Source organism: Malania oleifera, chromosome 9, assembly GCF_029873635.1.
Source record: "Malania oleifera isolate guangnan ecotype guangnan chromosome 9, ASM2987363v1, whole genome shotgun sequence".
NCBI lineage: Eukaryota > Viridiplantae > Streptophyta > Magnoliopsida > Santalales > Ximeniaceae > Malania > Malania oleifera.
Genome location: NC_080425.1, coordinates 1,658,151 through 1,676,222, shown reverse-complemented (window position 1 = coordinate 1,676,222; position 18,072 = coordinate 1,658,151). Strand labels below are relative to the sequence as shown.

The 18,072-nt window shown below is 36.0% G+C and overlaps 1 pseudogene; it reads left to right on the top strand.

The window, feature by feature from the left end:
- The first annotated feature begins 231 nt into the window (after positions 1-231).
- LOC131163646 (protein YIP4b-like) lies at positions 232-14,393 on the top strand (annotated as a pseudogene).
- The last annotated feature ends 3,679 nt before the right edge of the window (positions 14,394-18,072 follow it).

The window sequence follows — 18,072 nt, the reverse complement described above, 5'->3', positions numbered from 1 at the left end:
ATTTCAATTTGAAAAAAAATAATGAAAATATAAGATAATGTGCATAAAAAATATTCAATTAATACGAATGAAGTTTCTAAATCATTTAAATTTTACTTATTATACAAATAATGATAATCTAGATGTGAATATTTAGATAAAAAAAATATTGCTGTAAGTTTTTTTATATATAATTTCAAAATCTGTAGTAATAATTATTTTATTTCAATAAAAAAATAAAATGAAATAAAAGTTCACTTTACTTCTAAATCTGAATTCCACAGAAGATCTTGGAAAACTAAAACCTTGCTAGCATCGCCCCTGGTGTCTTCGTTCTGGTGCCTTGCTCGTTGGATCGGAGGAAAACCATAAGACGACGGACCGTTCGGAGATTCGCCTTCGCTTACAGGAATTTCTGGTCTGAGAAAATCTCCACAGATCGGCTTTTAGAAGAATCGAAGCTTCGAGCCTTCAACGAGGCGACGGAGGCTGCGAGCGTGCCGGCGGTTTGAAAGTCTGGGACTCGCGAGGTAAAGCTAGGGCTTCCTTCTTCATCTGTTCCTTCTGATCTTCATCTTTCTTCTCATATCTTTGGTCCTCTCCTCCCCTCCCTTCTGCGCATTTCCTTCCTTCACCTTCTTGGGGGAATCCTGTCCCTAGAAAAATGTCGCACGGCGACACAATACCCCTGAATTCCTCGCAGTCGGACATTGACGAGATCGAGAACCTCATCAATGCCAGCGTCCAATCAGGCCCTGCCACGGTGCTTCCCGCCGGCCCCCCTAGCCCTCAACGCGCCTCGATCCCCGTTCATCCCCTCCAACATACCCCCGCCGGCCTATCAGAAGCCTCCCACTGTTCCTGTCCCTGCTCCTCCCCCTTTACCAGCGCCGGAGATCCGATCTAGCTCCGGCCCCAGCATCGCCGCCACCGGATTTGGGCCGCCCCCGAACACATTGACGGAGCCTGTATGGGACACCGTCAAGAGGGACCTGTCAAGAATTGTGAGCAATTTGAAGCTCGTGGTGTTCCCCAACCCGAATCGTGAGGACCCCGACAAGGCTTTGAGGGATTGGGATCTTTGGGGGCCTTTCTTCTTCATTGTCTTCCTCGGCCTTACCTTGTCGTGGTCCGCATCCGTGAAGAAGGTAGCGTGTCAAATTTTGTTTGATTTGGTTATACATATGAATTCTTTGTTCTCTCGTGTGGTTGGGTTTCTTGGTTTGAATTGTGATATGCAAATTGATGATTTTTTATTTTCAAGTAACTAGTTGTGGATATGCTTGTTTGTTAGTAGTCTATTGTGATCTTGTCATTATTGAAAATTCGTTGGTAATTGATGAAACACATGAATAAACTCGTGCGTCTAAGATTAATGGTATGTTTCAAATGAAATTACTGTTTTGGGTACTGCTATGATACTGTGCTTTGAGTTCCGGAGGCCGCTTACGTTTTTTGATTTTTGGCTAAGCGTCTCTTTAAGTTAGAAGTTTCATATAGCGCTGCAGATTTATATTTGACCAAGAAACTGCTTTGATAATGTTGGCCTGAGTTTACAACAAAGGTTTTGTTGAAAATTTTTATTGTTCATTTTAGCTAAAATTAGATGTAAAATTAATTCTTTGTCGTGTAAATTATGAGAAAATATTCTATTTCCAATCCCATTCCCAACTTGGCTTATTATGGTGGGCCATGTCAACCAAGCAGCAATAAGGACAACAACAATGCATTTAAATCTCATTAGATAGGGTTAGCTATATGGATATTTTTTTTTCACCATTTTGTTTGACCTAAGACAACATCCTGTCCAATTCTCTCTTACGGTCTTAAGGGCCAAAACACTTAAAATACATGAAATAACCTAAATTAATGAAAATTCTAAAATAAGCAGAATTTTTACAAACTAAAATAAAAGTCTTAATTTTAAAGCTATAGCAATATAAGCATCTAAAGTTCCCCATCGGTGGTCCTCCATCATTTAGTCTTTGCATCGGTATTCAATTTTATGTTTAGGTTACTTGGTTTTTGTTGAACAACTTATTAAAATAGTTTCAACACATTTCTTCTGTATTGTCTTCTTTTATAATTGCACTGTTGTTGTCTCTTTTATATAGTTGAATGTCAACCTAGTACAAATGAAACTATTTATAGACTGTTAGTTACCAGATATATACTCTCCATGAAATCTACGAAAAAAGCGAAGGAAAAAAATCAGAACTGTTACCATAAAAATCTCTCATCCAAAAATTTAAGACAACGAACCATTTCTCTTTCCATTCTTCTGAAAATTTCAGCTCCTTTAAAAGTCATTGCATTTCTCTCTCTACGGGCTAACCAGCACTTCACTTGAGGAATGGATTCTAAAGGTTTTTATCTATTTTTTCCCCTCCTCTGAAAGCCCTTACTTGTCTCTCTTGCAAATCTTATTCTGGAAATATTGTTATTCATAAAATATCTTTGGAGTTTTTCTTTTGGGAGAGGGGGGGGGGGGGTGTTGTGATTATGATATCTGCAGTTATTAGAGATTTTATATTCTAAAGGTTTTTATCTATTTTTTCCCCTCCTCTTAAAGCCCTCACTTTTCTCTCTTGAAAATCTTATTCTAGAAATATTGTTATTCATAAAACATCTTCGGAGTTTTTATTTTTTATTTTTTTTGGGCGTGGGGGGGTTGTGATTATGATATTTGTAGTTATTAGAGATTTTATATTAATTTTTTTTTTATATTGTTATCACAGACTAAGGTGGATTTTGATGGTTGTTTATATTTATCTGAGAAGAGTGACCAGAGTGATTGCATACATTTATGTTTTTATATGCTAGACTAGATACAAAAGAAGGAAAAAAAGACATTTATATACTTGCTAGAGTTAGAGAAAGAAAATGTAAAGATTTTTTCTCCTTCATAGTCAGGTTTTTCTGCTTCCTGATCACCTTTCTCCTGGGCTTCACCTTTCTCCTGATTGGCTTTCTCTTCAGCTTCCCTTTTTTCCTTCTCTTCTTTCTCTTTTTGCAATCGTTCTTTCTCCTCTGCTTTCTCTATTTGCTCTTTGCGCTCCTTAAGCTGCTGAACAAGCCCTTTCAGTATTTTCTCCTCATTTTTCAGCTTTGATAACTCTGCCTCATCTTTAACTAAAGCTAATTTTGCTTTTTCAACATCATGTTTTCAGAGATTGATCCCTTCCTTACATGTTTCAATCTTCTTCTTTAGCTTGTCTCTAGCAACTAGCCTCCCAACATGTATTTGAGCATTTCACTTTACCATCATATTCATCACTCCCGTCACAGCAATCGCATATACCATCATTCACTCTAGAAGAAAATATAAAAAGTGGAACATGTCCAGCATTGTGACAGTAGAATTTCCCATTTGGGCATGCTGATGTTCCAGGCTCGTTGGAGGAATCGGGGCAGTCGCAGAAGTCGTCGTTGAGCTGAGCTCTCGTGAACTTGTTCGATCCGTCTCTGCATTTCATCATCTCCGCTGACTTGTAATACTTCTCATCTTTGGGAGCAACTCCGGGAAGAGAGGCTGATCTGGCGGCAATCGGAGATGTGGCGTAGCTGAGTGAGAAGAAAAACAATAACAACAGAAAAATAGAGATGATGACAAGATTGGGCTTTTAGATGATTCTACTTTGAATCAGGATGCAACACATGATGAACCCGCAGTTGAAGTTGCGCATGGCTATGATTCTGGAAATGAAGGAACTCTAACATTGAAGCAGCATGATGCAGATGACGTGAAGGAGGAGGCTGCAGTTGTGCATGTAGCTAGTCTTGATGGTGGAAGCAAGGTGGAGGGTGCATCTGAAAATACTGAGGAATTGTCAAGACAGGAGCTGGGTCACCTTGTTGCTTCTCGATGGACAGGAGAAAATACTGAGGGGCAAACTACCGAAAATGATGCTGTGAAAGATAGTGCTGATGAAGCTCAGGAAGAAAGTCAAGATGGCACTCATGATGAAGAATATGATGGGTATGCTTCAGAAACTGATGATGACCAGCATAGTTATGATGACGATGATGTAGAAGACCAGATAGATGATTTTGTAGAAGACCATGATGATTCTAGTTTTTCGTACAAATCTGATTTGGAAAATGACACAGATTCATCAGATATAACAACCTCAAGTAATCCAACTTGGTTAGAGAAGATACAACAGACTGTAAGAAGCATTTTACAGGCAGTAAATTTGTTCCAGACTCCAGTGGATAAACCGGAGGCTGCTCGTGTACGTAAGGAATATGATGAATCCAGTGCCAGGTTGTCAAAAATGCAATCAAGAATATAGAGCTTGACACAAAAGCTAAAGCACGATTTTGGGCCAGAGAAGGAGTTCTATTCATTTTATGATCATTGTTTTGAGAGCAAGCAGACCAAGTATGTTTCCAAAGTTTGCCCATTTAAACAAGCTTCCCAGGTGGAGGGCCACGGTACAACTCGATTGGGGCACTGGGAGAAATTGGAGCACTCGTACAGAGTCATGCTATTCTCAAATGGGGATAAATGCTGGAATGGACCTGATAGAAGCTTAAAGGTCAAGTTAAGATGTGGGTTGAAAAATGAGATTGTTGATGTGGATGAACCAAGCCGATGCGAATATGTAGCTCTGTTATATACCCCTGCTCTTTGCCCAGAAGAAAAACTTAAGGAATTACAACATAAACTGGACTCGATGAACAAGGAACTGCCAGAGAGTCATGACGAGCTTTAAACCGTCCTTATGGAACTGACCCAGTAAAAAATGTTACGGAGTATGCTGAATGCTTAAGTTGATTGTGTCACAGAGTTGCTGCAGATTGTGCTGACCTCTTAAAACAATTCTCTGTCGTCTTTTTCGGGGAGAATCATCTTGAATGATATTTAGATGCATGGTGCAGCCTTTTTTGTCAGGCTGTCAATCGAAGGTAGCCTCGTTAAGAATTTTTATGATTTGCGGATGACATTGATTTAATGGCAGTTGTTTTATTGGGAGGGGTGGACTGAGGCTTTTGACCACGAGAGATGAGTGTGAGTAGAGCTCCACGAAATTCTGATAATGTTGGGAGTATTTTGAATTGAGGTTTAGAATAATAAAATCACTGAGGATGGCACTGTTGCTGTTTTGAAGCATTTTGAATTGGGCTTACAAGAATATAGTAGTTATTGTGGAACTTTAATTTAAAAAAAAAAAATTGTAAAAATTTAGGTGGTGTAAAATGTATAAAGGACAAGAATGATAATGTCTTAATTAGAGAAGAAGACATAAAAGAGAGGTGGCGGAGATACTTTGATAAGTCTAATGAAAATCAAAATAAAATATTGAACTTGGTAGTGACAAATGAGGACAGAACTAAAGATAAAAGATTTATTCGCAAAATTAGAGACTTTGAAGTTAAGATGGCATTAAAAAAGTTGAAAGTGGGAAAATTATAGGACTAGATAAAATACCAATTGAAGTTTGAAAATGTTTAGGGGATAAAAGAATTAATTGATTAACTAATCTATTCAACACTATTATAAAAATCAAGAAAATGTCAAAAGAATGGAGGAAAAGTATATTAGTACCTTTGTACAAAAATAAAGGCGATATTCAAAATTATAATAACTATCATGAAATTGAGATTATGAATCATATTGTGAAATTATGGGAAAATGTAATTGAACATAAAATAAGATTAGAAACAAAGATTTGAGAAAATCAATTTGGTTTTATGCTTGGAATATCAACAACAGAAGCTATTTATCTTTTAAGAAATTTAATGAAAATTTTAAGGAAAAGAAGAGGGACTTGCATATGATTTTTATTGACCTAGAGAAAGCTTATGATAGAGTTCCTAGGGAAATTCTTTGGTGGGTCTTATAGAAAAAGGGAGTCTGTAGTAGATATATAGAGGTCATGAAGGATATGTATGATAGAGTAGTGACTAGCGTTAGGACTATAAGAGGTGGATCTAGAGATTTTCCAATCACAGTAGGTGTACAATAAGGTTTTACTTTGAGTTCTTATCTTTTTACTTTAATAATTGATGAACTAACTAAGAATATCCAAAATGAGATCCCTTGGTATATGTTGTTTACAGATGATATCGCGTTGATTGATGATAGTAGGAGCATAGTTGTAACGCTCCAAAAATAATTATTACAGGAGGATGTAGTGGTTCAAAAAAAAAAAATATTTTTAATTAATTAAACATATTAAATTAAATTAATTAAACAAGTAATATTATAATAATAAGAATTATGAATTAAGTAATATAACGTATTAATGTATTAATATAATATATATATATATATATAATATAATATATGTAAGATGAAATGAGATTTCCTGAAGAGAAGTAGAACGCCCCTGGCCTCTCATGCACTCTCTCTCTCTCGTCTCCGCCGGCCTCTCTCTCTCTCTCTCTTTGATTTCTTTGACCTAACGAGCGCCGATCAAAAATCAGGCTCTATTCTCCGCCATCGACATTTCTACTGGAGCAAATTTGTCGTAGGAACGACGTAGTCATATCCCCTAGGGTAAGGTAAATTTTTACTCTTACCTCAATTTTTCTTAAATCTTAAGTCAATTGAACGATCAGACACCATCACGAGAATCTAGGAATGATTCTCTATAAGTCTAGCGGAGCAGATTTCTTGTGGGGTCGTCGTAGGCATAGCCTGAAAATTGGGATAAGGGGGTTATTTAAGGATTAATTGTTATTTAATTAATATAGATTTGAAAATGTTAGAATATTGGGCATTCTGAGATTGAACTAGGTTTATTGAATGTAGGGCTCGGGTGAGCGCCGCGGGTATAATTTTGGAATCTTTGCAGGTGTAGTTTAGGAAACCAGGTAAGAAGAATAAATTATAGCAGTTATTTTGGAATATTGAATGAATTATTTTGTAAAAATAGAATATGATGAGTTACCTGAAAAATTAGTATATTGTGAGTATTAGGCAAAAGTTATGTGGCATATGACGTATATTGAAAATGTGAAATATAGTGATGAGTATTTTTTGAGAAAATAATGAAATGGGAATTATTGATATGTTAATGGAAAATAATGAAATGTGGAATTTATATGTGAATAAAAATGATTTTTATGAAAATGAGAATGTGTGAATTACTGATATGGGTATTTTGAGAAATATTGAAACATATGAATTATGATATATGCTAGTATGTGAATGAAATGAAGATATGTTTTATTGACATTGAAACGAGGATATATATATATATATATATATATATATATATATTGAAGAGTATTTTCTGAAAAATGATGAAATATGCAGTATATAAATGTTTTACTGGGAAATGTTGAATAATGTGAAATGAGATATATATGTATCATTGTGAAATGAATTTTGAAATGTGAATATTAAAAATGGGAATATTGTAATGTAAGTCTTGCAATATAAATATTAAAATGTGGAAATTGTAATGTGAACATTGTAAAGTGCGAAAGATGTAATGAGATCATTAAATACTGGGAAATGTGAACATTGTAAAGTGCGAAAGTTGTAATGAGATCATTGAAATATGATTGATGAAATGCCAATACTGCATAATGATTGCGTTAGTGGTAATGATAACTTTGACGGATGGTTATGGAAACCTTAATGATGGGTTGTGATATTGAGCACGGTACCATTGCTAGAGGTGTTAGTGCAACCACGCGGTCTCGTGGAGAGTGTGGTGTGGGTAGTCAACTGAGCCGTTTAGTAGAGTTGTTGTGCCCCCTGAGTTTGGATCAAGGCTATAGGCCGGCCAGTCGTACTACAGATGCATGGATGAATTTTCATTTTGATCTAACCGGATAGGCCAACCGCGGTTAGATCCAGCCTTCGGGCCGCACAACCCTATTCATGGGGGGAAGCATGACGTGGAAAAAAGATCCTCAGGGTAACTATGAGTTACAGACGCGATGTTGGTACTGAATACTAAGGATACTCATAGACTAGATAGTGAAATTGATAAATGGATATGTGTGAGTTAATAACATAAATAATTGAACCGAAGTTTAACTCTCCGCCTGAGGGCTTACTGAGTAAGGTGAGTGCCCTGATAGGTATCAGTTGTAGCCATACCTGGGTACATAACGTATTAGGGCAGAGAGGAGCTACTTGTATGGGCGGGTAATTTTCTCTATTCTCGGGAACTTCGTTGGTAAACTTGAGTTGCGTGTGAATGATTTTGAAAATGGAATTAAAAGCTTATGAAAATCTGTGTTTTATATCTATACGATTATGAGCATATATATATATATATATTAGTGTATTTTTCTCAAATGAATTGATGATTTGAAAAGTAAAATGTGTTATAATTGAACTCATATTGCCACACACTGTAAATAATTTATTCCGTCTTACTGAGATGTGTCTCACCCAAAGTATCTAAACTTTTCAGGGAACAGAGACATATCTGGTGATAGGGCTCCAAGATAGCGTGGAGCGGATACCTTGATATACAAGGTGAGTTTGGACTAGGGAGATGTAATTTCCCCAGGGTTGTGTTGTTCTTAGGTATGATAAAAATGCGTGTATATGTGTATTGATACTCTGGGTATTGTATTCTGAATGTTATGTACATTATGTCATCCACTGTTAGGTTAATATAAAGGAAATGCTTGTTTACCTGGTATCCAATGTGGGTCGGGTCTTGTGAGTGGTATCAGAGCTGTTGTCATCGCTGATAAGATGTTTGATGTGTAGGATTTAATTATTATTGTGGAAAAAAATTTGATATGAAAAATCGAGGCATCACAGTTTTTTAATATTCACATTTCAAAATTCATTTCACAATGATACATATATTTCTCATTTCACATTATTCAACATTTCCCAGTAAAACATTTCTATACTGCATATTTCATCATTTTTCAGAAAATACTCTTCAATATATATATATATATATATATATCCTCGTTTCAGTGTCAATAAAACATATCTTCATTTCATTCACATACTAGCATATATCATAATTCACGTGTTTCAATATTTCTCAAAATACCCATATAAGTAATTCACACATTCTCATTTTCATAGAAATCATTTCTATTCACATATAAATTCCACATTTCATCATTTTCCATTAGCATATCAATAATTCCCATTTCATTATTTTCTCAAAAATTACCTATCAGTATATTTCACATTTTCAATATACGTCATATGCCACACAATTTTTGTCTAATACTCACAATATACTAATTTTTCAGGTAACTCATCATATTCCATTTTCACAAAATAATTCATTTAGTATTCCAAAATAACTGTTATAATTTATTCCCCTTACCTGGTTTCCTAAACTACGCCTGTAGGGATCTCGAAATTATACCCGCAGTACTCAACCAAGCCTTGAATTCAATAATCCTAATTCAACTTCAGAATGCCCAATATTCTAACATTTCCAAATTTACATTAATTAATTAACATTTAATCCCTAAATAACCCCCTTATCCCAATTTTGGGGTTATGCCTACGACGACCCCACAAGAAATTCGCTCCACTAGACTTGTAGAGAATCATTTCTAAATTTTTGTGGTAGTGTCCGATCGTTCATTTGACTTAAGATTTAAAAAAAAATTGAGGTAAGAGTGAAAATTTACCTTACCCCAGGGGATATGTCTACGTTACTCCCACGATAAATTTGCTCTGGTAGAAATGTCGGTGGTGGAGAATGGAGTCCAACGGTATTTACTGATTTTCGATCGGCGCTCGTTAGGTCGAAGAAATTGAAGAGAGAGAGAGGCAGGCGGAGACGAGAGAGAGAGAGAGTGTGTACGTGAGAGGCTAAGGGCGTTCTGCTTCTCTTCAGGAAAAGATCCTTCAAGATCTTTCTTACTTATATTATATTAATATATTAATATGTTATATTACTTAATTCATAATTCTTATTATTATAATATTACTTGTTTAATTAATTTAATTTAATAATGTTTGGAACCATTACATCCTCCTGTAATTATTATTTTTAGGGCGTTACAATAGTGGAATCTAAACTAGAACTTTGGAGAATCACATTAGAGTCTAAAGGATTTAAGATAAGTTGGAATAAGACAGAATATATGAATAGTAATTTTAGTAATCTAAGGAGTAACAATAGAGAAAAGATTAAACTTGATGATCAAAAGATTAAAAGCAATGATAGATTTAGATATCTTGGATCTTTCATGCTAGATGAAGGGGAAATTGAAGAAGATGTAGTATATAGAATTAAAACGGGATGGGTACAATGGAGGAGTGCGTTAAGTGTGTTGTGTGATCATAGAATATTCTTAAAATTAAAAGTAAAGTTTTATTAGACAGCTATAAAATCAGCTATGCTTTATGGTTCTAGAATGTTGAGCAACTTAAAAACATGTACACAAAATAAGAGTTGTTGAGATGCGAATGTTAAGGTGGATGAGTGATTTAACATTAAAAGATAAAATAATTAATTGACATATATATAATAATTTAGGCATAGCACCGGTTGAAAACAAGACAAGGGAGGGGCGGCTTAGATGGCTTTTGTAGAGACCCAAACCCGAAATGAGCTGGGTTCGTCGACGAAGGGTCATGTTCGTCGACGAAGTCCTTCAGAGCCTCGTAGACGAAATTCAAAGCCTCGTCGACAAGCAAATACCAAGTGGATCGGAGAAATATCTGGAACTCGGGCTCGGCGACGAAGGGATGGCTTTGTCAACGAGCTGTGTGGTGGATTCGTCGACGAAGACGCCGCCTCGTCGACGAGTTGGATTTGGTCAAAGGCCCTATAAATATCCATTTTGAGCTGCTTAAGAGTTAAGTTTCTCCCAAAAGCTCTCTCTCTCTCTCTCTAACCTGCGGTTGTCTCTCTCTCTAAGATTCTTTGCCGTTCATTGTCCGTTTCCAAAAACAGAGGGTATTGCATGGATCAAAAGATGAAACTCTACAATTTCAGCGGATAGGATCGTCATTTCGGAGATATTCGGGTTTTTCCCAAAAATCAAGGTAAGGATCTGATCTTAGTTTTGATTGAATATTTGGATAGTAGTAAAAAATATAGTAAGATTATGTTATATGGTTTTAGGTTTTCGGGATTTCGGGTTATCGGTTTGGATCGTTTTCGAACGTAGTTTCATTGCGAGTTTAAGGCAAGGGGAATTTGATTTCAACATTATTTTTTTTTTTGAAAAACTAAATCGCTAAAAAGTTAGTTTATACTTATATGTATCATTTAACTACTTATTTGCTAAATTCTACTGAGTAGAAATGTCGATTTTACGATTTTACGATTTTTGGTAAGAATGAGGAGTTTGACGTATGATCTCCAAACTTTACAAAAATCACTTATTTGCATTTAAACTGCAGTATGAGATTTTTAAATCTGTTATTTTTCATTTAAATGAAGTTTACTGAACTTTTTATCATTTAGCGGATTTTTGGATTAAACTTGTGTGATATATGTTGAAATGGAAATGTATGAATTTTCTCTACTATTGATATAGATTATGGGAACGGAGTTCCAATTTGTTATACTGAAAATGTGGAAAACAGAGGCCAGTTATACTCCGAGCTATATATATATATATATATATGTAAAAAGGGTAAATCGAGTGGATTTGCGCTGGTTTGAACCCGATGTGATTATTTGAATTTGTGAAAATACTGGAATTGCACAGGTTACTATATTTTGCAATAAATTGTATATATGATAAATGGAGCCACAGCTTGCTACTAAAGGAGTTGAAAGATACTCCACTAATAGGAGTTGAAAGATACTCCAATGTAAGAAGTTGAAAAAGTTTCAGTGATGGAGGTGAAAGAAACTCCAATGGCAGGGACTATTCCTCAGTTGGAAGGGTACAGTGCAACTACTCATGTAAAAATCAGTGTGGGTACATAGATAATCGGCTAGCAGGTGTAATGAAACCACTGGTAAAACAATAAACCAGATGGGGGCAGTCGGACTATATATAGATACTTGACATATGCCTGTACGAACAGGGCGTTGTTAGAGATATCAGTGCAAAACCCGTGCGACGGGGTAAGTAGGCAATACATGTATGACAAGCTGATCGTTGTTCTAATAATCATATGCATGATTTAAACACTTGATGTGCAGATATATGTTATATGATACAGTATTATAAACAAATGTTTCAAACGTACGAGTTTGCATGAAAATGTGCATATATGCAGTCACACACTGTTGTAATACTTTCTTTCTTATTGAGAAGTGTCTCACCCTATTATACAACTTTTGTTTTCAGGTCCATCAATACATCGGTCTTAGTAGCTAAAAGGTCTGGGGAGACTTTTTGGTTTAGCTTACGTAAGCATTTAAATCTTGTATTAAACCTAGATGAAGTTCATTTTTGGAGGGTTGTAATAGCAAGATTTATTTTATGTCTGAATTTATGTAAATGGTGTGGATGTATTAGTAAACTCTGGTATAAGACTAATAGAAATCCCAATAGATGTTAATGTTTTTCTGCGACATTTACATCGATATTATGTATGATTTTTACTCGTATGCCCCTGATTAGGGTGGGTCTTTTACGTATCTTGAACAGGTACATGTACTTAGTATGAATGAGTGACACTTGGGTCCGTATAAAGGGCCGGGACATTACAATTTTAGCATTTGAAATGCAGGCCTAATAGAACACCTATAAGGAGAAGTGAGTTAGTTATTGTGTTTGGCATGGAAAGGGGGTATGGGTAGGCCTAGAATAAGTTGGAATGAGATAGTGAAGAAAGATTTAATAGTTTTTAATGTAGTTGAGGAAAACATTCTTGATTGAGTGAATTGGTGAAAAAGGATTCATGTAGCCAACCCCACGTAGGAGACTTAAGACTTCTTGTTTTTGTTATTGTTGTTGCACAACCCCTTCATCCAATTCTTCTGAATACAAAGGTCTATCCATGGTCTACATCAAAGGATATGTCAATTGCGGCTGGCGTTGATGGATTTGCAATGGAAGGAATGATGATGGTTATGTTGGACTGACAGCAATGGTGGGTTGGCTCTGATGCCAATGGATCTACAACCTCATGTCCTTGAACCAGGGGATAAATCCCTTATAGTAATATATTTGTAGGCCAAACATGCTTGGTAATCAAGCAAATAAATTAAGGAAACCTGATTAAAACAAAAATTCTACTTTCCAAATGGCTAGATATGTAAAATTTTCTAATCTATGACCTGATAAAAATACCACAAGAAAATATCAAGAAAATAGGAACAAAAATTACCAAAATAACTTTGGACTCCCAATGTCTTTATCTTGCTTGTGCATGACCCATATGATATTGTCCCTGTTCTTGAACTAAATTTATTTATGTCTGTGAATTTTGATATTATTGGCATTTTCTTTTTCTTCTTTAGTTAATGTGTTAAATACATGTGATATTCATCCAATTTTATATGACAGGCATAAATCATAGTTTGATGTGAATATTCTTTTTCCCCCCTTTTCCGTTTTTACCTTCTTTCATGTGGTCTGACTAATGCATCATACCTTGTTCATTGTTTATAGTAAATTTTATTTATTAGTCAAAGATTTGTGAAGTGCTTCACTGACAGTTTTTGTGCTTTAAACATCTTCCAGTCTGAGGTTTTTGCTGTTGCATTTGCGCTTCTGGCAGCTGGAGCTGTAATTCTTACATTGAACGTACTACTGCTGGTATGCCTCCCCCAACTCTCTCTCTCTCTCTCACACACACACACACACACACACAAACATGCACTCACTAACACATTCACCTTGAATGCTGTGAATTTTGAACAGCTATAGATGTTCCTGGAAATTTGAATTTTTTAAACACTGGTTTTTGATGTGTGTAGAGACTACACCATCCATATTGGATGAATACACAACCAGTGACGATAACTGTTCAAATGATTATGCAGACACTGATGTTAATATTTCAGATGTATAACTAGTTTCCTGCACGTTGAACAGTGGTTTGCTGACAGGGATTTTCATGGTCATTGTTTCAGGGTGGCCGCATAATATTTTTTCAGAGCCTGAGTCTTCTAGGTTACTGCTTGTTCCCTTTGGCTGTTGGAGCACTTATCTGCATGTTGAAGGACAATGTTATAATTAAGGTGATTGTGGTTTGTATGACATTGGCTTGGAGCTCTTGGGCTGCGTATCCGTTCATGAGTTCAGCTGTTAATCCAAGGAGAAAAGCCCTTGCGCTCTACCCTGTCTTACTCATGTATGTATCTGTTGGTTTTCTGATCATTGCTATTGATTAGAAAGTCAATTATGGCCATTATAGGAATTCCATAGCAAAAGAAATTGGGATTGCTAGCATTCTACTTGTGATTATTATTTGCTTTCCATGTTGGAATTCATGGGGTTCTTTTATATGTTTTTTTTCCCCAGTGCTGCAAGCTGACTCAATATGTTTCGAGACATTATGTGTAAATGGTTTATACAAGTTGTATGAAATATTTTATTGGAAACTGCATCTTGTGCTATGTTGTGTCGTGCCTTCAGGAAGTGGTCATTCAGTTGGGTCCCCGCCCATTTGGTGGGTAGGCTTGATACCAGATATTTTGGTTTGAGCTTGTCAACTTTTGATGGAGTTCCGCGTGTTAAAACCTTTTTTTTTTTTGGTAAAAGAGGGCGACACCTCTAAGTTTTATTAGAAAATCCCTCACTTATGGCAGAGGAATATCGTGGTTCCAATCTTGAGACTTTGGGACAATAAAAGCAAACTCCAAGACCCTAAAATTAACTTAATCAAGATAAATCAAACCAAAAAACCAAAGACTATCAATCAAACAAAAAAACTAAGAACTAAACAACTATAAGTAGAAAACAAACAAAATTCCAGAAGATAACACAAACATTATGAGCGCAAAGAAGGAAAATTCAACAAATCCAATTGAATCATTCCCTTGACTTGCTGAGGAAGATTATCCTAACAACTATATGATTGAAAAATACCAGATTCACCTTATTTGGCAAAGAAATCTGTACTTTTATTCGCCTCCCTGTAAACATGTTTCACTTTGAACTGTATGCCTCTCAATGCTAGTATAAGCTCTTCCCACAATTTTCATAAGTTCCAAACCGAGCACTTCCCAGAATTTATCCACTGAACCAACAAAGTAGAGTCATATGCAATCTCCACTTGATCAAATCTGAGATTTTTGCACAGATTAATCCCTAAAATAATCGCCTTCAATTTAGCCATGTTATTTGTTCCATAACCCAATAATGAGGAAAAAACTACTTTAAATAAATTTTTTTCATTTCTTATCACGCCTCCACCACCATAATTACCTAGATTACGTGTACAACTCCCATCCACATTCAACTTAACCCAACCTATCCCAGGTTTACACCATCTGACTACATGAGGAAGACAAACCCCCACATTTTTTACTTGAATATCTAAAGCACGAAGGACTGCAATATCTATGCAAGAAGTAAGTGCACATTTATTTAACTTGTCTGAAATGGATCTCAGCCAATATTTAATTTTAAGCCACAAAGTTCTCACCGAATCATGAATTGATTCTATTCTGGCTCTACATCGACGAGTCTAGAGTCTCTAAATGATGAGATTAGGTATAAGACCTACCAAAATGCCTAATTGTGAGGCCCGTCTTGCACAACTAAACCAGACATTAACTATGCCTTTCCAAGTACTCGTTGCCATACAACTAACACCCAATACCACTGCTACTTTTTTCCATACCTCATGAGCAAAAGATCCTGTGCAAAGCACATGGTCTAGAGATTCAATCTTGGCATTTGAACAACAATCACATCGAGAGGCCATCTGAACACCTACTTCTTTAATATGAGCATCAACCGGAAGTCAAGCGAACCAAGACTTCCACATACAAATTAACACCCTTTTTGGCAACATAGGATGCCAGATCCATTTTGCAACTGATAATTCCTCTTTATGCTCTCTTATAATTTCTCAAGCACTTGTCATGGTGAATTTCTCATATGTTGAAGGTTCCCAAATTACTGTATCTGGACCCTCCTTGTAAGAAATAGCGGAGTTCATTACTTCCTCAGCCTGATCTTCACCCAACAGATCCACTAATAAATCAACATTCCACCCATCTCTATCCCAACAATCTTGAGTTCGTAGCTTATGGTTACTGATTTCCTAAACCTTAGCACAAAGGGGACCGGAGGCTAACCAACGATCAAACTAGAAAGAAGCCAACCCTTCTTTAATTCGAACACGGGCATGCTCTAAAACTTCAGGAATCACATGAACAATCGATCTCCAAAATCTGGTTCCTTTATGTAGTTTCATTTCTCTCAAGTGGTGTTTCTTATACAAATACTTGGCTTTAAAGAATTGTGTAACGACCTAGAAAATATTGATATTCAAATATTAAAGAGAGAGGAAAATAGATACAGAAATAGAAGGAGGCCGTAGACTTCGTCGACGACATTGCATTTTGGAGAATAAAAGAAATTCAAGAAATTACAAGGACTTGTCGACGAATACAGGGATTCGTCGACGAGTGGTTAAGAAATTTCATCGACGAACACAGGCCTTCGTCGATGAGAAAATACCGAGAGGGGTTCTGAGGCAGTCTGAATTTCGTCGACGAGGAATTTGGTCGACGAATACAGGGCCTTATCGACGAAATTTGTGAAGGACTCGTCGACGAATACAGGGTCTCGTTGACAAAATCCCCTGTTCTATAAATAGTTAAAATTCGAAATATTTCTCATTTTTCACCGAGCTCTCTCTCTCCCCTCTCTTTCTCTCTCTCTCCGACTCTCTCTCCCTTCTCTCTTCATTTTCGGCCCCACCAGTCGCCGGATCGACAATCCGAAGCTACCACGACGCTCTTGGCGGGGTTCTCCACGAATCTGCTGGAATGGATCGTCGAGAAAACGAAGTTGGATTTCATCCTAAATTCTGGGTAAGGTCTTTTATTGAGTTTTTGACTTCCTGATAGTTATAGAAAATGATATAGATTAGGAAATACTGATGTTTTGTTCTGGGGGATTGCGTTTTCAGGATGTCGGGTTAGGAATCCTACAGCTATATAGCCGGATTTTTATAGGGGCTTTTCAAAGTTGAGGTAAGGGAAATATGCTATGCTAGGAGTTTTAATAGAGTTTATAGAGATTTCATAAACATATTTTTATGTCAGTTTATTATACTGTTTTTTAAAGAAAATGGGCATAAATGTTTGTGTGGCCTAAGTAGACTTTTCATGAGAATAATGAACTTATACAATTGTTATGAAACATCATACTATACTAAATACAAAGATATAGATAGTATATACATTTGATATGATTTTCTAGCATATGAGATGATGCAGAGATAGATTTATATTCGCAGAGAAATGTACATACATATACAGTTTTATATGAATAGTTCATGAAACGGTTATATACATATATTCAAATACATGTATATAGATGCTCAGAACAGTATTTTATATTACAGTTTATTATAGAATGGTATATACATATATACAGTGTTATGACATACCATGTTTTTTCCTATTACCATAACATACAGAACACAGATAGAGTATATATATATATATATATATATATATATATATATATACAAAATGCACAGATAGATATACAGAAGTAGCATCAAGATGCTACAGATACAGTGTTTACAGTACAGAAAGACAGAGTTATGGTAATTTTGGGAATACGATGAAAACAGTAAAAGAGTATATATGTATATATGTATATAGTATCAGATCCCTGAGGAAAGTTACACAGACAGATACAGATTATAGAACACGGTATCGTTGCTAGATACAGATAGAGTGCAATCACATAACTCAGATAGTATGTGGGTACCATCAGCCGTGCTCAGAGAGTATGCAGCTCCCCAGTACATTGGGTTGAGGGGGCCGGTATGACGAGGTAATAGCCAGTCCCGAGCTTAGGAGAGGATGCAGTTTGGCCGGGTTGAGGTAGTGTAGAGTATGATGACCTATCTGGAGGGCCGACCAGATAGAGTCCCGCCTATGGGCCGCACAACCCTGTCATGAGGGGTCAAATCATGACGTACAGAGTCCCAGGGATAAAAGCACAGTTATATATATATATATATATATTTACTGTTTTTACAGTATATGATGAGTATAGTATGATATTATCAGTATGAGAAATAGAAAATAC